The 23,867-nt window shown below is 42.4% G+C and overlaps 2 protein-coding genes across 2 annotated transcripts in view; one reads left to right on the top strand and one right to left on the bottom strand.

Annotated features, from left to right (window-relative positions):
- The window catches only part of LOC143365895 (synaptic vesicle 2-related protein), a 358,886-nt gene that overhangs the window by 236,421 nt on the left and 98,598 nt on the right, over nt 1–23,867 (bottom strand). The window lies entirely within an intron of this gene.
- The window catches only part of LOC143365894 (uncharacterized), a 122,586-nt gene that overhangs the window by 37,986 nt on the left and 60,733 nt on the right, over nt 1–23,867 (top strand). Inside the window, exon 2 of the mRNA XM_076806478.1 lies at nt 4,777–4,867. The gene's annotated coding sequence lies outside the window, so the exon portion shown is untranslated. The remainder of the gene's footprint in view (nt 1–4,776; nt 4,868–23,867) is intronic.

Genomic DNA, 23,867 nt, shown 5'->3' with positions numbered 1-23,867 from the left:
GTACACCGAGATCGAGCGATTAGTCGGCTGAACTTATCGAGGACTATAACGCGGCGGAGCGATAGTAGGGTAATGGCCGAGGCGGCTCGATTCCGCTCCATTGGACAGGCGTTTAGGGGCCAGATTTACCGATGCAGACCTCGATAACTCCTCGAGAATATGCTCCTAAAAGCTCCTAACGAAATTCGAAAAATTTTTGCTCCTTTTCCAATTTTTACCAACGCGGGGAGGCAACCGCAATTCCTGAAAAATTCCTAGAAAGACTCTAACATGAACCTACATTTTAATCCAATATTATTTAAAAATTGCTGATATTTATTATTCTATTGCGAAACTGTTTAGAAAGTGTGAGTTTTTAGTTCAAAGATGCTCTTTGCTGACCGTTTGTTGAATTTTCCATTTCTTAAATTAAGAACAGGTGCTGAAGGCATAAGTAGACAGCTGATTTGAAGCATTAGTGAAAAAATGGATGAAATTTTAACAAACAGGCGTATCAAAAGAATTTAGGAATGTCTACATGTCATTTCCAATTTACTAAAATTATCAGAGAAGGAAGAGCATTTTTATACGGTTCCTGTGACCTGCAATCGACGAATGAAACGTTCATTTTGGACAAAGATCCGCAATATAGATAAAGAATGCAATAAGATAAAAGAATACGTTCGATTTTTGCGAAAGGAATGATCACCGCTGGTGCTAAATACTCATAATGTTATAAAAATATATACCATTCTATTTGGAAGATAAAAAACTTTTAGAATGAAAAAATTCTCGTTAAAAATTAGACTTCCTTTTCCCTGAGAAAATTGAAAGAGAATAAAATTCAGAATTTCGATCTGAGGGCCCAAAGGGTCCAGCAAATCCTTATCCCGCGACAAAGTAACACGCCTAGATAAGCATGCAGATACGCGTCGCGATTACAACGGCCATTACAGTACGACAATCGTCGCGGAATAATTTCTCGATGACGCAAAGGATCGCTTTGTTGTAACAGCGGCCGTAAAGCCGACAGCAGCACGGCCTTTTAGTAGCACTTTGACATTTCTGTTTCCGAGATTTATTCGCCGGTTTCGCGGCTGCTGAAGCCGCTGCGCTGCAGCCAGGAGACGAGACGAGACGAGACGAGACGAGACGAGACAAGACGAGACGAGTCGCGACCGGATGCTCGCGCTCGTTTCGCGTCCGTCCCCGGTGAGCAAAGAATAGTTAACGCGCGCGCCGGGTCATTATACAGAGTCTCTCCTCGCCATCCTTCATTTCTATAATGGCCGCGGCGCTCAAATTATACTTCTAATAAATACCGCGGCGGCGAAACTCGTCGTTACCGGCCGCGGCCGTAATTCTTCAACGAGGCTCGAACAGCCGCGCACCGAAAACAGCCAACTGCCCCAGCAGCGCGAATATTCGAGTCTCGAAGCGCAAACCGGGCTGTGCGCCTCTTTACCCACCGTGATCCACCGTGTTCCACCGCGAGCAACTTGTAATTACGCGACCGTGTGTGTACCTATCCGTTAAAGTATTATAATAATAGAGAGCCGAGAGAGTAATGGATTGCCCTCGACCGTAGAGAGTAACGCGCGGGGTGAATCCCAGAATCCGTGCCGGATCGGGGAAAAAAGCTCCGTTTGATTTATTAGCTGCGAGCCCTGACCCCCGGCATAATCGATCCGCTTTCTCATTTGTTTGTCCTGATAATTTATTATTTTCGATATCTCGCCGTGCGCGTCGCGCCGTCGCCTCGTCTGATCCTTGATTATTTAAATAAAACGATCTAGAGCGGGCCTATTAATCTTAAGCTTTGCTCATTCGTTCAGCTATGTTTTGAGAATGTACGATCATTTTTGTGTGTACAAATGTTTGTTGAGTTCCTGTGGCGCCGTGAAGAGATCCGAGTTTGGATCGTTTTAAACGAAACTGTTAAGGTTAATAATTGACGGCTAATTTTTGAGTTTCCTCATTTTTCTACAGCAATGAAAATTCAAATCGGCAATCTAATAAGTAGATTGCAAATAGAAGCCAAATAGAAAGTTCTCTCCTTCTTTATTAATCTTAATGGATTGGAGATAATATACTAACCTTCTTAAATTCTTCTAATATTCCTACTCTCTTAAATTTTAGCCACTCAACATTACCATAAATGCGTAAAATCCACAGTCTACTCTTAAAGCACGTTTGGCATTATTGGTCCTTTTTGTAGGTGGACGCGCCAAGGACTTATCAAGGTCAACATTAATTTTTAAAATGGAACCGTGTACTTTCTTACGCGCCAGCCGCTGCAGCTTTCTATTCTTTATAAAAAGGTTTCAACCTATGTATGTCGAAAAATGATTAGTTCAGGAGTTATTTTAATTGGAGGTTTAATGAATCATTAACGATGAGCCAAAAGCTATTACCGAAGGAGATCGTCGAACATCTCGGGAGGTTGCGAAAGAACTAAAAGTTTATCTCCGGAGTAGGCATATAAAACAAAATACTATACAGGTTTGAAATTGAAGACGAAAAACCGTAATTATTTCTGCGCCAAGAGTCTCGCAAGATTTTAAAGTGTATATCGGCGATCGGAGCGGTGGTTCGCGCGATCCGCGCCGCGTCCAGAGATTTCAACGCGCGCAAGGGAAAGTATCGGTTCGAAGAATCTCGGGAGCGCGGTACGCTGAAATCGTAAATTGAAGAAGTCTCGCAAGCAAGCCGGAATAACACGCGCGCCGCGACTTTCTCACTCGCTCGGCTCCGCTTATGCTCGGCTAGGCGGTCAGCTCCGGCTCCTATTTCGGAGCCGAGAATCCGCTCCGGCCGCAGACGCGGCGCCGAGCGTTTTTCTTTCCGCGGGAAGTATTCCTAACTGTGAATTACACGCGCGCTCGACCCAGTTCGGACCGCGCAAGGACGACGGTAAACCGAACGACCATACTCTCACCCCCCTCCCCCCTCCGTTTTTTACGTTTTTCGTCCACACGCCGGCCAATTACGCCTCGATCGGCTAATTGCATAATGACGCAGTTGGCCAGCACATTGGTCGGTTTTCCGATTGTTTTTGCGATTGATCGCCGATCGCCGAGTTTCGCATGACGGATCTCGTTTTCGGCTGCTCGATTGTTCTCCGTCGACTGTTGCGCAATCGCCACTCTGGGTTAATTAAATTTATATTACGGTAACGAGCAAAACTGATTACACACTATTTGAAACAGCATAACGATTAAAAGCGCGATTTTAAGTCGAAAATCGTGAACAATGGCAATTTTTCCATTTTTAATCGTTTATAACTCGTAAACGAAGTAACCAATATCGGTGAAATTTTCAGCATGGATATAATTTATTCGAGCGAATTAAACACATTCTTGAATTTTCAATACAGGCTCAGATAAGAAAGCTGGAAAAACCAACTTTTACTATTTCTTTCACGATTCCGAACAATTCAAATTTTTGTGAAAAATTTTTTACATCTCGTCTAATAAACTAAAGTTATCTGGACTAATTTGAAAAAAGTTATGCTGTTTCAAATAGTGTGTAATCAGTTTTGCTCCTTACTGTATACTCTCGGAATTTCCTATCCGCGTTCGTTCTTTTTCTTCTTTTCCGATGGACGGGTTCAGGCTGATTACCAATTTGCTATTTTTCTGGTTGATCGCTGATCGATCTACTGTGGATTTTGATTGTTTGTTTGCGAAAATATTGGTAATGTAAACAGGAAAATAGAGAGAACCGAAACGGGCATCGTTGCACGGCGTTGTTTGAAACAAGGAGGGCCGATCAACCTGCCGTTATAACTGTCAAATTTGATTATCGACTGGACGCAATCAATTTATCGGTTGACCGGGTTCCGGCCTGCGCGAAACGCTGGCATAATTCATATGGCACCCCCGTTAATTGCGCAACCGCTTTCGTTCGACGCCACCGCATTCATAATACAACCGGCTCCGAACACAACGGAGACCGGGCCTCTTTGGTCATCGTTAAGTGGCGCGATACACGTTCCATTGCCCTTTAATAACGTTATCTTGATATATATACGATGCAGATACGGATGCACGGCGAGTGCACGTGTGCAGCAAACCTGCCGGCGATAAATTGATTTTTGCGAACGTGCCCGCTCGGCTCACGAAATTGCAGTGGCCCTTCCTCGAATCGCGAGAAGTAAAATAGGGTTCAATTTTTGAAATATGTTTAAAAAAAAAGTTACAAGGTTTCATGGGTGAGGGGGCATAATCCATGTCAATGGTTCTTGTGCAGTGGAATAAATAGCACGTGAAATGCTTAACTTTTTCCGATATTATCCTTTGCATATTGACGAGAAAATGCCAAAAGTCGATGTTTCATGGCGAGGAATTCACTGGTTCAAAAGTTATGCGTGTGTAAAGTTGAGGGATTACACTTTGTTCTGGGACAAGATGTCATCGAATAGTAATTAAAATATAGAGAATCATATACGGGACGGCGGCGCCCCTACCTGTCGAAAACGCACAAAGTCGGTCAACTTTGAACACGCATAACTTTTGAACCAGTCAATTCCTCGCCTTGAAACTTCGATTTTTGGCATGTTCTCGTCAAGCTGTACAGGATTATGTAATACAAAGTTAAAAATATCTGGGTTGCCAAGGTGAAGTTTAACCCATTTTTTCACATTTGGTTTGACATTTCGGTTCGTTCACCCAGGTGTTGCCGTCGAGCTCGAGCAGCTCGTTGCCGTGATTATATATATAAAAAAAAGGTAGGAAGTCTAATTACAACTGAATCAAAAACTTTGTTAATTAAACGACGAATTGATTATTGTTTCAGGTGGAAGCTCCACGTCCTAAATGGAAGTTCCGTCAACACCCGACAACGGCTTAAGATGAACTGAAGGAATTGCGATTCACGGTGATTCAAGGTATTTGTCTGAACCTTTAGAGCCGATAAGAAATATCGGCGATGACTCGTTTGTGCCCACAGAATCCCGTTCTGTTTTTGCCGATCGAGAGTGACTCGGTCAAATCGCTAAAGAGCGTTAACCTCTGTTAATCAATCGTCGGAAATTAATTCCTAATTGCGTTCAATAATTCCTTCCCGCGTACGTAACATTTCTAACCTCTTCTCTGGTTAATACTCGCGATAAAACCGAAACCGTTCGCAACGAGTTTCGAAAGAAAATTATCCGCATAATTCCGGAGCAATGATGTTTTTACAGGGCACCGTTGATTTGAAAGGGAATCGTTATAATCCCCCGAAGAAAAAAAGCATCTTTATTCCGTGCATTAACCGCGGAATATAATAGTCGCGTGCGTTTCGAGTGGCCGTGCATCCATCTTAACGTTAAATTTCAATATACGTCTCCGCGAAGCGTAATCATTAAATAGGCCGGCATGACGAGCCTAATAAAGTGTACGAGTAATCAATTGCGCGCGGCAGCGCCTTATAATAGGGGAGCATCGTTCGCGTAATGAGAAAAGAAAGCGTGGGCTGATGCTTTTGCCCTCCGGGCTATGTTTGATTAATCCCACGCGGCTCAATTAAAGAAACACATAGAAAAGTTTCGACAACCTTGCGTTCTTGCAGCCCGGACGATGCAAATCACCGGCTATGGCGATTCTGCGGGGTGTAGTAGAAATGGCCGAGGAAATTATGGCAGCCCGCTTCAGAGGCTGGAGAAAGTGGGACTTTGGATCTAAATCCCCTATAATTGCTACATTTTCAGAGTAGCGCTTCTCGTAATCTTTTTATCGTGGAAAAGCGACCAGTGCGGCGCTGCGCGTTGCACCGCGTTGCATCGGATTGCAGCCTGCGCAGTACATCACGTCGCGCGGTCCCTCCGGTGCCCTTAAATATCGATTTCGAAAGAGCCGCAATTATCCGAGCGACGTAAAGTCCGCCGGCGAGCATTTCAAGAACGGCGCGGCGGTCGTGCAATTTCGCCGCGGACGAATGCAACCGCTGCAGCGGTGCAGCTTGGAGCAACAGTTTCCGGCACTAGCACACGCCGCCCGGCCGCGTATGTAGACCGTAGAAACGCGTTTTCATACACGCACGATACACGCTATCTTTATCTGGTTCTCCTTCGTTCTGTTTCGTACGGTCGGCCGACCGATCGGACAGCCACAAAATGTTAATAAATATTTATTGGCCACCGCGAGGCATCGCGGACGGCGGTAAGGAATTATTTTGCGTGCGATGCCCATTTAAAATGCTAATTGTTTACGCGGAATCCGCGCCGCGCCGCGCCGCGCCGCGCCACGGCCACCACGGTGAAAAATTCGTTAGCAAAAAGCATGGAGCACGCCGCCGCCGGCTCCTACCGGACTCGCTCGTACGTACGTTAATTATTGTAATTGATTATTAAAAAGCCGCCGTAAAACCGGCCTGCATATTCCCCGTTTCTGCGTGGGACCACAGTGAAAACGTTCGCGCGCGTCGATTAATCTTGCATCGCAACGGTAAACGTGGTTTATGAGCCTCGAATAGATTTTGTGCAACGCTCGACCGGCTCCGAGTAGCTTCTCCTTTTTTTCCGGCCATACTTCAGATGTTATTACGCGACCCTCGTTTGTCGTTCGGACTTGCAAGCGATTCGCCTAAGCGTCAAAAACGATTGTTTTCCCGGGCGAGGAAACTTTCCCTAGGGTAACGGGCCCGATTACTATATTAACACTAGAACTACCGGACCAGTCAAAATGACTGGTTCCTAATTTTTTCTTTTACAATTACTGAAATTGTAAAACTGTTTACGTCGGAGATTTTCTAATGAACAACTTCATTGAAGCACATATTACAATAAAAGTTGTATGAACAGTCTTGTCACTGTTACAAAGCGATATACGTGAGTCGCATTTATTGCTCGGTAGTTCTAGTGTTAATTATACTTGTCTTTAAAGCATGATTATGCCACTGTATTTGGGTCCCTTGCCCTAGACTGCGAATTTTTGGGCAAAATAAACATTTTCAACCTCCATCGACCGGTCTGAAATGCAAATTGATTTTCGACGTGACTGAAGACATCTACCATTTATTATTCAATTTAGCATTTGTGTTAGCTGAACAACGCACTTTCCTGTGAATTAATAGATAGGATAATAGATGTGTTGCTGTTAACATTTTCTGTTACTATTAAACAATATTTTACTCGAATGCGTACAGTTGGTTGAGAAGTGAACGAGGACGTAAATATGAATAATAGATAAACGCCTAGTGCATTCTATAATTGATTGTAGGTTTAGGATTAGGATTAGAAATTGTTACAAGCGAAGAAGCACTTTCAGTACAAACATCAAGATTGAAGTTAATTAGCACGTGCTAAAACATGATACGAAGAATCAATTTAATACTAATTTACGAGTGTATGCAAACTTTCTTTTTCTGATGCGTCTGTATTAATCATTTCTTTCACGATTCGATACTATATTATTATAACGACGATAGTCATAATGTAATACTAATCAATATGACTTTGTAAAGCGATATAATTCTGCGTGGACGAAGCAAAACATGATTAATTGAAGCTTCCATTGGTATAATACTATAGACTAGCAGTTGTTAACGTTGAAACTAGGAATTGGCTCATTCTAGTTTTTACATTCCATAGTTATTGAAATTGTAATCCCAATTTCACAGAGTATTATTAAATAAATTTCTTTCGTCGTCCATAATAATCATTCGAGGTTTCGAAAACGTGATGTTGCAGTTTCCGCGAATTTTATTTCAAACATTAACATAGAACGTTAACTTGCGTTAATTTGTGTTTTGTACAAGAATGTACTCGGAGGTACCTTCTGCCATTTTCATTTTTATTATTTGCAAGTCGCTTAACTTAAAGCGCTCGAATATTTCTGTAGTTAAAAGTACACCGACGGCGTACGTACACTTTCACCAAGCAAAAATATACGTCGTCGAAATCATTTCTTATTCCACTGGCATGATCTCGAACCTTGCCTCCAGCTATAAACACTATATTGTCTGAAACACCACGAACATGATCGTTCGAATATTTTTACAAGTCATCGTGTCCCTTAACGGGCGAGCTTAACCACCGAAAATTAAGAGAGAACCCGAAATATCGGGAATCCGATGGTCGGAGCGAGTCGGGAAGAGGTCGGGTCGGGTAGGGTCGGATTCCCGAAAATTTCGAAATTCCCGGAAGAATCGGGTTTCCTGAAAATTTCGATTTCCCTTTAGGAAATAGATAAATACGAGAATCCCGACTTTTTCGGGAATCCCTACTCTATCGGGAATCTCGAAATTTTTGGGTACTCGTCCCGAACCCGAAAAAATTTCGTGATCGCGATATTTCGGGTTCTCGCACACCCCTAATTACAACTGATGGGTTGAGCCAACCTTTTATAATTTTAAGCTTATTTTACTAGGCTATTAAAGCAAATCAGTTGTATATATTTACATCCAGAGCGAAGAAGTGCATAGATACTTGCGGAGCTAAGTATATCCATGTAGGGGTTCGAGGAGTATAATAAATAGAAAGAAAAGGAAAGAAAGTATCACAGAACGTGATGCGAGCGTAGGAGCGGCCGAAATGCTCTCTTCGATGGGGTTTTTCGTTTGATAGGAGATTAGGATCGTTGTATGGTCGGCGTGGAGCACGGATTACGAAGGCTGCGTGATCTTTCGGAGTGGGTCGCGCGCGTACGCTAGCAACCATGCTCGCGCAAGTAATTTGCCCTGTACACGGGCCCTCTGTGCAACCAAGAATCGTTAAGGCGGTTGTGTGTATGGGTGCCGGGAGACCTGGTTGCTAAGGATAGACTGTCTTTGTGGCCGCTGACCGTTCCACGAAACTAGCGAGGCGATTTAATCATTATCGGCAATCTAGCCGAGCGGGCAAAAAGAAAAATCTGGGTCAGACGCTCGCGCTCGCGCTCGCGCTCGCGGGATCGGGATCGGGCCCCCGGACTTCTCTTTCAGAGCTCCCGATTCGAACGCTAAACGCCTCGCAATTAGCTCTATGTCGTCGTGCAGGGGCAACAAAAAAAAAAACGCGGCTGAGAAAGAACGGAAATTAATTTAACGTGTCTCGCAGGCTCGAATTGATTTCGAGCGATTCCAAGGGGCGGGCCTGACGCAGCGGGTTCGACCAATCGATCTCTTTTTGCATGCCCTTGGAAATGAAAATGACTCCTCGAAAATGTTCCTCTGGAAGCATTTAACCCATTTAAATATAATTAAAAAAAATGTTTGGTGATAAAGGCCTTCTCGTCATATTTCATTTAAATGGGTAGAATAAGAATATTTTTCGGGGGTTGTTGAATCAAATGAAAAATATGTTTTCAGAGGATATTTTTAGTAATATCTCGACTTCACTATGACCTCATTTTTATTATTTAAAATTATGAAATGGCGACGTTATACAATATTGTCTATCATCAAGTCTGGAGGGTCCTTATCAGTTACTGGAACATAGAAACGAACGAAGTTTTCTGTGAGCTTGACGAAGAACAAACGCTTTTCAATGTAACGATCAGCCATAGGTCTAGACATACGCGATTAGGTGGATCGCTGTATGAGCTAGACATAAGCGATTCGGTGCATCGCGGATGAATCATCCACAATGAATGTGATACGTAAAAACTGGACTATTTGTACCTACTTCTTCAATGATTGATTTCAGTTCACTGTCTACATCAAAACGGAGTATTGAAAGTGAACGATGAAAACTGACGTCGTTTATCTGTTCGGACAGATTTATATTTGTCACTGTTTCACTGTGGGTGATTTACCCAGTGAATACCTTGTTCACTATAATCAGTTTGGACAATAACTTCATACCGGAATCCAAAGTGAACAGTCCAAATTCAAGTCGAAGATCGTTTTCATCTACGTCCCATCGTGAATGATCAGCTTAAACCTTCGATTAATAAAATTCTCGCTTTCGCGTCGTACTCGATTGCATTTTTATCGAAAGCAGAAAACATCGATTTACTTTTTCCGCGTATATCGGCGCTCATAAATCGAACGGTCCGGTCGGCACGCCGGCGAGCCGATAAGCGTCCGGTGCAACCATGATCTCGACGTAGACGTTAAAACGCCGCCATATTTAACGTCCGTGACTGCCGTCGGGTTGCCGATTGAAGATCTCGCATTTTCTTTTTCTTTCGCGCCGCGCCGCGCCACGTACGTATATAAATCGGTTGCGAGCGCGAGGAGATAAATTCGCGCGACGGCGCAGAATTTCGCGCGTCGTGATTGAAAAATCGCGCGGGAACCGGGAAAAATCGGTATCGTTGATAAAAACGAGTCCCCGATTTCACATAAGGACGGACGCGTTCTTGCCGGATACTTCTTCTTTGCCGGGCCCGTAATCGTCGCGATTAATTCCGGCTCGCGCGTTAATTTATTAATATCGGCGCGCGATATTCGCAGTTATGTATGTATGTATACGCCGGGCCAACGAGCACCGTTAAACTCCGCAATAAAATTGGGCACTTTATTCGCAACGCTTTTACGGTCCATCGATATTATCGAATTATGAAGCGGTTCCCTGTTCAGCGTTAAGTAATTTTTTATGCGACGCGCATTAAATCTGTTATTGATCTCGAAGGCTTGATTAATGTGAAATTTCGAGTGACAAACGATACCGGAACAATTGGAGCCCAATTATTTCTATTACTACTTCATTAGTAAAATATTTACTGTTTTAATCGAATTGTGAGCGTGGAATAACAGTGCAAGCGTTTAGTGTTTCTCAATTTTAAATTATTGACACTACGATCCTCGAATGAGCAATGCTCCGATGAAACGAGGGCCCGATCAAATCAAGCAATACCATAAAATCATAATGTTGCTAAAGAAATTGATAGGTCAGAGAATTCTCGTACGCACAGTCGTGTCTAATTGCATACAGATTTTTAGTTGTGTCTATCCCGTGATTTCGAAGTGGCCCGGGAGATCGCGAATCTATAAAACAAATCAGCTGCCGCATTATTATGGCGATAATGGAGTCCATAAGCAAAGAAACAAGTTTCTACTGAAACCCAGTTTCCGCAAAGTGGCCCATAAACGTTTCTGTCCGTACAAAAAAGCCGCCATCAACCAATTACGGATGGACGCCAAACGTTTAGCCTACGAACGTGACCCTGTTGCCTCGAGACATAACATCTTCGCCGACGCTTCGAGTCCTGAAGACACAGGCAACGATAATTAATTTTTTCGATATAAAAACCTACTATTAATGTTTCCAATCGAGAAACATTAATCTGTTATCCCCACCAATTTGAAAAGAAAAATGGGACGAAGACCCAGGAAGAAAATTTTTCGCAAATATCTCGGGAACTCGTAATTTCCGCCGGAAACGAGAGTCGTGGTCGTATTCGGCGCATCGAAACGAATAGAGTGACGTACAATAGACATCAGAAGCTTGGGGGAGCAATTGTAAAGTTCAGCCATAGGAGGATGTTGGGGGGTCATGGAGCGACGCTAAAAACTCCATCGGGGCCGATCGGGCATCAACGTCGGGGCTCCATCGGAGCCAGGATAGTCGTGTAAACCATTAATCTCCATTTAATTGATCTATAACATACACGGATCCCGTTTAATCGTGCACAATGCCCGCAATCTCCATGCGCTCCCCGTACAATCTCTACAAGGTTCGCGGAATTAATCCGTACAGCTATCCAACCATGATCCGGTGCAACTGCAACCGGCCGGAGACTGTATCGCGTCATATTAAATACAAATCACGAATTTCTCGCGGAAGCGTACACGCGGAGGAAGGGAGAGAGAGAGAGAGAGAGAGAGAGAGAGAGAGAGAGAGAGAGAGAGAGAGAGAGAGAGAGAGAGGTTCTTAAGCACGCCGCGCCGGTAGTTCAGTGGCTATGCGCCAAGCCCTCGAGACCGGGACAGAGGATAGAGGATAGAGTCTAGATAGAGCCAGCTGGTTGGGGCAACACCGATCCAACTACGGTCCCTGCGAGCAGCTATCCTACTCGGCTCATGACAGCCCCGGGCTATGTAGGCGTGCGGATAACTTTCGTCCCTGTTCTGCCGTTCACAGCCACGGGAGCTTACGCAACGCTCGACCACGACAGAGCCGAGACACACAGTGGCCCGGATCCGAGGATTTCGCGAAATTTTCCCGAAAAATTGCAGCCGATGCAATTTATTTGCCACTGCAGCCTTGGAAAAACACACACGCGTCTCATCGGTTGAATCAAACGTACCGTTGCAACTGTCCACACATCGAATGCGAACCTTCTACCAGAATATACTAGAATATAACAGAATATACCAGAATATAATAGAATACACTAGGATATACCAGAATACATTAGAATACACTAGAATATACCAGAGTATACTAGAATATACTAGAAGACACTAGAATATCCCATAATATACCAGAATATACTAGAAAATAACAGAATAAACTAGAATATATCAAAATATACTTCAATACACTAGAATATACCAGAGTATACTACAATATACCAAAATATACTACAATATACTAGAATACACGAGAATATAGTAGAATATACTAGAATACAGTAGAATACACGAGAATATGCCAGAATATACCAGAATATACTAGAATACACTAGAATATGCCAGATATACCAGATGCGACTGGAATTAAAGAAAATTAGAACACACCTCTGACAAAATTAATTCGATCAAACGAATCAAGCGTTCACAACTCAAGTGTTCTTAGTCCGAACAGGGTGTGTATACAGTGAAAAGATTTTGAAAGTGATGTAGAAATGGAGTAACAGATTTCTTGTGATTGAAAGTGAACTTGTTTAAAGTCAGCCATTTCAACTCAGTGAAATGGCTTAAAGACAAAATTCACTCTTGTCTAATTTCAGTGTCTCACAATGAGCTCAGAAAATTTTTCTTTTGCGTAAAGATCCTCAGTCTAGTTGCGTGGTTTCAAGTAAGACATATAACTTGAAATATCTGCTAAACTTATGGTTTTTCGATATGAGAAGGTTAATCATCTTATGTAGGGAATAACGAACTACATCGACTAGTCTGTTAAAAAGTGGTGATCTTTATATGCCCTCTACTCCTCCGCCCAGAATAAAACCATTAACATAGAATTATGTCTCCCTCGAAACCATGTAAATTTTGTTTGATAGATTTTTCGGTATCGTTGATAATTTCGGAGATACTCGAGCGGTCCGCTTGAAATGGGACACCCTGTATACCTGACACCGGTTGCAACAGAATCGATGCTCTCTTTCCCTTTCCCCGGGCTCCTCCCACGCGTTCTCGCGTTCCTTGCACCCTTTCCGGACTCGGTATCCTAACGGATTAATTGTTTTACAGGGCCGAATCGCATTCCTGGGAGTCCTTTCACGCGGGAACAGATTTTCTACGATTCCCGCACACTGGCTCCTCTCCGATCCGATTTCGAAAGAAACCGCGCGCGGCTCGCTCGCCGATGCTCCACTTTCGTTATTGCGGATGCTCGATCGGCCCGATAGAACTGACCAAGAGCTGGCTCTGAATCCGCATAAACTCGTTTGACATTAATGGATTTTTAATGCCCGCCTTTCAGCCATACTTTTCACCGAGCCCCGATCGTCGGATCCATCGCCAACGATACTAAAGATTTCGAACGCTCGTTTCCCGGATCGGCGAGGCGTTCGTTCCCGCTGAATCATCGATACCCGCGTAACTATTCCGGTCTAATTATCGGTTACATAATGCTCTAATTGCTACTGAATCGCCGGGTATTGCAAAAATATCGGCCGGAGCTGCGCGCGTTTATACGAATCCGATGTTTGTGAAAATTGGATCACAGATGTTACATGTAATTGAATCTATGGTGTAACTCTATGGTGTTCTCAGCCTGTCGAAATCGGTAATCATCGGTCCGATATATTAAACACCTTGCTTTTCATCGAATAAATCCTCGTTCCAATTTACGAATGGCCGAGTGTGCAATTAAAAGAAAAAATGAAACTTTAGATAAATCAAAATTCTGTGAGTCTGTCGGTGACAATGTAAACTCGTAGGAATATTCGAATCAATTTTTATTCCAATTTACGAATGCCGAATTGCGCAATTTTAAAGTAAAAGGTTTACTCGTACTCGGTTTTCCCATTACTCCTACTACCAATCGAAGACTAACGAAAAAATTAAACTTTAGATAATTAAAAATTCTGTGAGCCTGTCGGTGACAATGTAAGCTTGTAGAAATATTCGAATTTTTTATTTCAATTTACAAATGTCTAGGTGTGCAATTTTAATTTATTCTCGGACTCTCCGTGCTCGATTCCAATTTCCCCGAGTGTTTGAATAAACCCATAAATTTACTGAAATGTTTGCAGAAATATTTACAGAAAAAATTCATTCCCGGTCTCGATGAATCTACCACGGACACAGACGCGTTTTTCCCGTCGAAAAAAGAGCTAATCGCGAGTCCTTAGAAATGACGGTACCCGCTGATTCACGAGCTCGCTAATAACGCTGACGTGTCCGTCAGGATGAAAACTTTTCATACATGTCGAACGGTGATTATAAGCATCCTTGCGGATTTTCTCCAGGATTTTCGTTTATTTGCCTGGCCGCGAGGTTTTTCGCGCGACCCGCAACCTTCGTTTCGCTCGACAAGGAAGCGAGGTTTTTCTGCCGTGGTTTTTGCGGCGAGAAGGAAATAGCAGCGTTTGTTATCATGATAATTTCGCGACGGAGATACATCCTGCTCCTTACTATAGCGAACTATCGTTCATTCTCCCAGGTTATTGTTTTTGTCAGTCACTCGGTCACGGATTGTTCTTTACGGTTCTCTTCGTAAAAATTGGAAATGAGCTTTTCCTTTTATCCCGGTCCCGTTAGGTTTGTATGTTCGGTGTGGATTTTATGCGTTCGGAACAAAAGCGAGTGGGTGAAATTTCAGACAGTAGAAAGATCGAAAGAATAATATACAGTCAGCCCCATAAGTATTCGTACGCTCTTAGAAATCGCATAACTTTGTCAATATTGGACTATACTACTTGAATTTTGTTGAGAAGTTAGAACAATTGGATCACTACGTAACGTGAGAAAAATGTTTGGTTAAAATTGCAATTGGTCGGAATTACAGAAAAAGTACTAAAAGTTGTATTTTGCAACTTTTTTATGCGGGCTTGTATTAAAAATTTAAAAAGTACGTTTTGTACATTTGTATCAATTATAAATATACTGAATATTTCATATAAATCGGTCAACACTGCACTGAGCTACAAACGTTTAACGATGAAAACTTAATGTAGGTCTACATTAAAAAGTTGCAAAATACAACTTTTAGCATTTTCTCCGCACTTTCGACCAGTTGCAATTTTTGTAAAAAATTTTTTTCACTTTACGTAGTGATCCAATCGTTCTAACTTCTCAAACAAAATTCAAGTAGTATAGTCCAATATTGACAAAGTTATGCGATTTTTAAGAGCGTACGAATACTTACGGGACTGACTGTATTGGATCGTAACGTGAATACGTTCGGTTGTGTTTAGGTATCTCCTGTCAAGATGCATACAACTTATTGCGTCACGGAAAAGTAGGTTTTCGCGAGAAGGAAATAAATGTTGACGGGTGTGAAAAGATCCACGGGCCTCCGCGGCGGAGGGTTAATTGAATCCCGGGAGCAGTAAAAAGCGTTGTTCCTAGTGAAAGTGGTGCAATCAGCATAATTCACGTTCTAATGAAATAATAAATGGGGCCTGCGAAGTAAACGTGCCATAGGAATATACAATGCAGGTTACGTTTCTATGTAGGGTAACGATTGCCCGTTCGGTGAATTGTGAATTGTTCCCACAGTAATGCGTTTTTCTTTGTCTAGCGCCGCCGGTGCCGATCGATCACAGGACTCGCCTGACGAAACTCGCGTTCTTTCGTCATTTCGTATTTACTCGCCTCTGGACGGCAGAAACCCCGGGATAGAAATTATGGCAACCGTCGCGATACGCCGGTTCCGCGCGATAAATTTCGGTTTTCACGTTCCCTTCCATCGAAAATCAGATTTACGATATTGCCACAATAATGGCCGCGATAAAACTAAATCGAACTCGGTTTTACCATATAATGGTATTCAACGATTGCGGATTTATTATTAACACCTCGTTTCGCAACTTCTCGAAAATTTACTATTCACAGCCGAGGATTTCTTAATGAAGTTCTCGATGGCAGCTGCCATTTCAATCGTCGATCAATAAATCACGCCGAGCAATAGAATTTCATAGCTTCCCATGGGATTATTGTTCGGAAAGAGGTTTCGAAGCTTTTTCTCGACGCTCCATAGTCTGTTCAAAAGCCTATTTGCATTTCTGGTACGCGCCGAGTAGTCTGAAAAATTCCATAAAATCAAAAAATAAAAATTGTTCGCAGGACATGGGGTCCAAATAGGAGTTTATCTTCTCGTTTCATCTTCTTTCCGTTTCGAATAGCACACTATAATTTTGGTCATGGATGCAGAAAATCTAATTATAATTTATCTTCTAACTCTGAGAGAATCGTCAGAAAACTTGCCGAAGGAAAATGTTGTGTATGCTGTCAGTACCCCGAAGAAATCGAAGCGGTTTTCGCGGCCGTTTCGAAATAATCGGTTGTGCGGTTTCACGATGTTCGTACATTACGCGATTTCAATTAGTTTATACAGAGGAATCGGTCGCGACGGCGCAGCAGGGACTTTCCGGCTGGAGAATACTGCACGTCGACGATACCATCGGGCAACCATAAATATTATTACGTTCTAGGCTATTTACGCGTTACGACCGCGTGCATTTTCCTTCGCGCGCGCACGCTCTCGGCCGGAGAGATATTTACTACTGGCCGGGCTGGAAACGCGCGGACGGAATAATTAACAAGCGCGATTTCTTTGACGTGATCGCGGCGGTTCGCGGCTTGTCGCCGGGGTATATCGCAATCGAAAGTGCTCTCGCCGCCGCTAATTCTCATTGCGAATGGTAATCGTATGCAGAGAGGGACGCTGGAGCGAAGCGTGTTCGGCAAGGCTGCCCAGAAAAATCATCCGCCACGATGATGTCACCTGCCGAAGGGCAACGACCAAAATCTTCCTGCCGTTTTCCCTTTCCGCGATCATTCCCTCCCCCCTTTCCTGATTAGAAATATTGACCCCCTATTAGGCCCGAATTAGGGCAATTTTTCGGTGTTGAGGGGGTCCTATGGCAGGTATCTATTACAATATAGTTTTCAAAATTTTTTCTTGAGTTCAAGCGGCCGCTCAATCAGCTCCCAAATGACTTCAATTTGTTTTGATCGCGTTGGCGTCCGCTAACACACGATTTATGCCAAGGAACCGCTTGAGTCCTAAGTAACATTTCATTCTTAAATTGTTCGCATGCTCTAACAATAGATATTGCACCTTGAGTAGCTAAAAATATGATAAATAGTCTGCGTTATGGATTTATAAGAAAAGCGAGTGCAAAAAACTCATAACAGTGAGAACATTAGAAGAACGTGTATGGCTACGTTATATTTAAATAATTAAAATTATTAAAACGAGAAAGTAATCTCTATGTAACCAAGAGAAATTATTAGATCACGTTACCGAGTTGTTGGTTTATGATTGAAATTCCTACGGGCCTGCATGATCCATTAAAAACTCTTCAGTCGTGGACCGCAGTCTTTCCAAAATTATTCTCGATAATGCGTTGAAATACAAATGAAAATTGTGAACGTTTCACACTAAACCTACCAAGCATCAACAATATCTGGTAAATATTGCCTTATAAAAATGGCAACCCTAAATTTATTGAGATTGCCCGCAATTTTCCATATAATAAATGCTTGGACAAGGAAATTTATTCCACTACTTTCCATAAATGAATTTTTATAATTTCAATAATTGTAAAATATAGAACCGGTCATTTGACCGTGGTAGGTTTAGCGTTAAAATCTGTTTTTTTGTCCGAGAAGTTCCGTGATTAGGCGCAGTATACGTACACGGAGGGTGAAAGCAGAGTCGAGGAAACGGCCGGAGCCGAGTCAGCCGTGATAATGGCTAATCATGATTATTAACCGTAATGAATGGGGCGACGCGAGGCGACGCGACGCGACGGTTGGGACCGCGAGAGCAGACGAAAGTCGTCGCGTCACAACCGGTCCCCGCTTCTGACCTCTAATAACCTAATTGAGAGCGAATCGGCCGCGTACAGGTGCTAACATTCCGTTTCCCCTCGGCGATATACGCGGTTGTCGCGCTGCCAGTGAAATGGACTCTGTCTATGTATGTGCGTGTGCGTGTGTATGCGCGTTGTGAACGCGATCGCTGACAACAGGCGCTGCCAAGGACGCGAACGTTTTCCCGCCTTTTTATTCGGAATTCCTCGGCTCGATTCGACGCGATTCGGAGGCTGTTAGGCTGCGAAACTTTCCGCGAATTTATACTTTTATGGGAGAATTCGAAGAGAAACGGGAGCCAAGGGAAATTTCATTTTTCTCGTAGCGCGATTCTGCGGATCGGAAATTGATTAGAGTTGGGTTTCTCGTCGAGTATTCGGAATTTGTGAATTTTAATTGACTTGTCGCTGGTCGGATTACTTTTTAAAAATTGGATTTCTTACTAAATATTTGACACTTGAAAATTCAGTTAATTTATTCCTATGGATCGGGCAATTTTTGTTTCCTGAAAACACCATTGATAAATTGTTGGAATTTTGATTTCTGCTGGAGGATTAAAAGAGAAACGAGAGCCAAGTGAAACTTAATTTTCTGACCAGTCGATTTCCATCGGACAAGAAACGGATAAAAATCGAGTTTCCCGTTGAGTACTTGACACTTGGAAATTTAAATAATTTATTGCGACCGGATTACTTTTGGCTGATGGAAAATCAATTGATATATTGGTAATGTCGATTCATTTCGTCACAGTACAGTGAGCTTCACAAATATAATTTACCTTGAGCTATCGCCTGATGTATATCCGACGATCAATCATAATGATCAGTAGAAAATGTCGTCCACATTGGACGAAACTTTCTCACTATTTCCCACGACAACTGGTAAACCGAGCTTACTTATTTTAGGCTAACCGGAAGTTCCACTAGACTAGCCGCTGCCGCCGGCGCGAATTTCACCGTTACTCGATCCAGTTTTCAGGCTCATAGTTACATTTAGATTTCATAACACCAAAAATCATTTTTACCCGATCTCGTCGTCGCTTCTTCCATCAGTCAGCTCATTCTTTTCCGAAGAATGAGCTCAAATGAATAAAGATGACATTTTATACAAATCAATAATTGGCAGTTAAGCATATCTGTCATAGTTGATGAAATGAAGACATTTATTCAATCGTGTCAGACAAAAGCATGTTCATAAATTCAATAGTTGAAAACTAAAAGATCCAAAACCAGTCTGTTGACCTGCAGCAGTAGGTTAAGTGTTAATCAGAAGCCTAAAAAAGAGAATCGATTAACGCGGAACTCTGGCTTGCAAAGTTAACACTAAACCTACCACAACCGGTCAAAATGGCCGTTCCAGATGTTTTATTTTACGATTACTGAAATTGTAAAAGTGCTTTCGTGGGAAATGATTACATGAATATATTTAGGAGAGAATGTATTACAATACGAACCGCACAAAATCCGAATAAATTCAATCTCGTCATTTTTATAAGACAACGTGTATTAGTTGCTTTTAAGGCTCGGTAGGTTTAGTGTTAATCGAATCTTATTTGGTAGAACCGTGAAAAGGCTTACCTCTGTAAATCGGCGTTCTCGGGATAATGGAAGGTCTCGGGTGGATTTGCAAGAAGCGGCCGTTGGTTTTTAAGAGAATATCGTGTTTCCGGGGGCTTGTAATGGCGAAAAAACATTGGAAAGCCTCGCGGGCCGAAAAGGATCGGATCGCTTTCGACGGGCCGGTGATCTCATTCGGTTAACGCGTTAAAGATCAGGTTGCCGGCCTCTTCGCGAATTTTAAAATCACGCGAAACGTGCACGCAGCTCAATCCAGTTACCGTGCCGCACCACTGAGCAAACTGGAAATTTCCACGGTTCCGATCAGCTCGGCCGTTTCTTTCACGCTCTGGACTGTCGTTTCTTCTGCTCTCGAGTCTCCTCTGGCCGTTTCAAAATTTTTAAACGCGAACTACGATCATTCTACTCGAACGCCGAGTATGTTGGCATTCCACTCAGAAAACGCGGCTCGACTCTGGCGAATTTTTACGATCTCTTTTTATCTTAATATCGATCTTAATCTCATCAATTTAACCCATCTGAATGGGTTCAGACTCGTTTGCATCATAAGGAAATATGAAAAGAAGGCCTTGATCACCAAATTGAGCGTACATATACGCTAACGATGCAAATGGGTTAATATCAATTTTTATCTTAATATCAAGTTCCTTATTTCATTCTGTTCAATTCTGCTCAATTCTTACGATATTTCAATGTTCAATCTCCTATCTTATTGTGCTCAATTTTTACGATATTTTAATATCAAGTTTCTTATCTTATGACTTTTCCTAGTTTCCTCTTCTTCATCTTATTTTTAATTTTTCAGCGAGTAGTGTCGTATAAAATACATGTTATTTCCCGAGAAAGCGTTTAAGCGAATGAATTATTTTATCAAAATACATTATTTTACATTAAAATACAAAAGTCTGTACCATTTCAAATTAATTCGGTTTTTAAATCGAAAAGGGCAGCGTTTAAAAGCTATTTCTCCCGTTCATAATTTTGCTTAAATAATTTGAGTCGAATGTCGTTTGCCGGAGATATTGGTAGTTAGTGGCTCGCGCGACAGAAACATCGCAGTTAACGATTAAATAAACTTTATTCCGCGGGCCGTTTGGATAAGAATTCATGGAGGAACGCGCAAATTCAAAAGCCGCCATTACCATAACCTCACTCCCGATCGCGCGCATACGGCATCGTTTTCGTCCCCATTCCGTTTATACCGGCTTGGATGCCAATCATCGAAATATTTCATTGCCGGTACAGGAATTTGAACGGCTATTAAAGCCGTTAATGCACCAATGATTTGAGGAAAGGCCGTTGATGGACACGCCATCATCGTCGATGGACACGCCATCTTCATCAATGGACGCTTCTTACGGTTCCTACGGCACTTCGTCATACAAAGCCGGCGTATACAACCGGAACGTTTCTTTGGCAGGAGAACAGCGAGCGAAGTTACTGTTACCGACGCCATATCGAATTTTAATCGAAAATCGGATCCGGCGTGGGTCGACGTCGTTGGCCTAGAAACTGCGAGATGTCTTTAAAACGCCTAACGCGCCATCAATCTTCGAACTGTTGCAGAACATTTTCGAGACGAGCAAAATTTCATTTTCAGTCGCCCCTGCTCAGTTTTCAATTTTCTAAAAGCTTCTAAAATCATTTATTCCATGATCGTCTAAGGGTAATTTAATGCATTTATCACAAAAATGAATACGTCAAATATGAAATTGTTCCGAGTTAAATTGAAATTTTCACTCGTCTTTACTCGCTTTTCAATTTTCGAGATTATCGATTTGACAGTGAAGTTATTTATTACGAGTTTAAATTTTTATTACTACAGGCTGTAAAAATATCTGAAAAATTCTGAGATACTCACCGAAGTCTCTAATTTAACGTGTAAGCGTCAAACGAAATTTTGTAGTCAATTTTGCAAAATAAAAATAAAAATTCGAAGGAAGAAGCAAATCAAAGTGACCCTAAACGACGCATAACGCCGGCGGAGGATTAAATATTTATACTCAAGATTCGTCTCTATCAAAATGGCAAATAGTTCGACCGGTCTGCAATGCCCTCGATTCCGTCTGTCAATCAACGCCGTTTAATGTCGGCCTCCGATGAAAACAGAAATTTGTTGGTCGGGTGGGGGGAGGCTAATCGCGGTGATTCGTGGGACAAAATCAGAACTGATGACTGTTTACCCAACCACGGGCTCGGGAACGAGGTTCGGTCAGAAGATATAATTTGCCGACGATTTCTCGGAACGCGCCGCGCCGCAGGGAAATCGGCTACTAACGACGCGCTCGGCCGCCATCTTTCTGCCGGTACTCGAGAGTGAAAACGCCGTTAATTTCAGAATGCGGAGTAAATCAACGCTTATTCATCATTTCTTTCGCGCGCGGCCGATAACGAAAAAATGTTTACACACTACCGCTTTCTAAAAATAATTCCGCCGATTCCGTTACTTAAAGTCTTCATCGGCCCATTTTCTCTCCCGGCCATAATAATTCTTGAAACAATTTGCTTTTTGCTATTTTCTATCGTTCATTCTGCACTATGTTAGCCTATTCTTTGCTCGAATAACTGCCGCGAACTCGAACTACACTGTATACCTGGTGTTCAAATATTTTCTAGAACGCATTTCACGAAACCAGAGCGGTCTGCTTACATTTCAGAACACGCTTTTCAACATCACATAATGATGTACCCATACGAGCCGTTGAATGCAAAAATTATGCAAGTCGAAACGGTTGTGGATAATGAGGGATTACATAAAAGCGCTATAAAACACTGTAATATCGAAGTGTGTTCGTCTTACGTTAGCCACGCTAAAATTAAATTGTTTTATTTAATGACTGGGCCGCGGATCTTTATGCAAAATAAAAATTGTCCATTGCAAGAGACAGAAGTTAAATGAAAATGCATTTCCTCTTTGAATAATTTCAATAAGTCGGGGATAATATAACAATTATTCTAATATCTTTACATTTTTGTCATTAGTGCATAAAATCCGCAGTCTATTAACGACGACTAAATTCTTGAGATGTGGTGGTAAACCATACAGGCAAATATTCACTCACACTACCTTTCCGTCAAATGGTTCATATTTGGCTTTGTTTATCAATGTTGAATCAATGTTGAAATTTGCATTTAGCTGTTTCTCACAATTTATACACAAAATATTTATTTCTCGTGAAGATCTTTTTCACTAGATTTTATGAACTTACGACAGAAATGAGTGGATGAAACATGAACTAGTAACAGTATAAAAAGATTTTCAGAATTCCAATATACAATTTGCAGCTTATTACAATTATTGAGAGAAGAAATCAATACCTATGCAGCTCCTGCTTTGTGCAATCGATGCACATCATGTTTATTTTGCATCAAGACTCGCAGTCCCGTCATGAATGTTAAAAGAAATTCTCGAATTAAATTAATATTTAGTTTCTGTGTCTAACAATTTGCATAGTAATTTTTGCACAACGATGCGTGGCCTAGTTATGATTTTTGAGACTGGTCTCCATGGCTGAGAAAGGAGTGAAAGAATTTGAATTCCGCGACAATATTTCTTGGGAATGGCAAACGCGTGTCACGGTAAATAAATACGTTCGAACGGTAAGACATTATTTCGGAGCGGCCCTTTATGTAGAACACGTGCGGCCGTTTCTCTCTATTGGTCACGGCGGAGTTGGCGGATACGCGTTTAGGTTCGTGTGACGAGGAAGATTGACGCGCCGGGAACACAGCCAGCCCGCCTAACGAGTTACGGCCCGTCGCCGAAGAAAGCTTTAATGAATCCGCGCCGAGATCCGATCGCGCCGAATATATTTCGCGTGTGCTTTGATCATCACCCGCTGCACCGCGGCGCGCCGAGCTGTTGTATGCAGCCGCAGGATTTATGCTCGCGACCAGATACCGCGGACCCGAACACGGTATTTTATCCGGCTTAAGCAACCAGCTTAAGCTCGTTCGACGTCCAATAAATTTTTATTCGTTACCCTCGCCACGGACAAACCGCGCACGACAACGGAACTGTGCGACCGGTCCACGGTGTCGCGAGTGGCCATTTTAGGTGGAAAACTATATTCTTCTTTCGGAGTGTTTACCGAGCCTAATTATACCCATGATCATTCATTTAATAACGATGTAAGCATCGAAATCAATACGTGAAAACTCCGAACCTGTAATACGGCGAATGCGCACTGTTTATATTTGTTCTAAAGAAAATTCTGTTCGAGCAATAAATACGAATTTTTATATTAACAT

The sequence above is a fragment of the Halictus rubicundus genome, chromosome 2 (genome assembly GCF_050948215.1).
Source record: "Halictus rubicundus isolate RS-2024b chromosome 2, iyHalRubi1_principal, whole genome shotgun sequence".
In the NCBI taxonomy this organism is placed as follows: domain Eukaryota; kingdom Metazoa; phylum Arthropoda; class Insecta; order Hymenoptera; family Halictidae; genus Halictus; species Halictus rubicundus.
The sequence above is the reverse complement of the archived record's forward strand: the minus strand, read 5'-3'. Positions and strand labels throughout refer to the sequence as shown.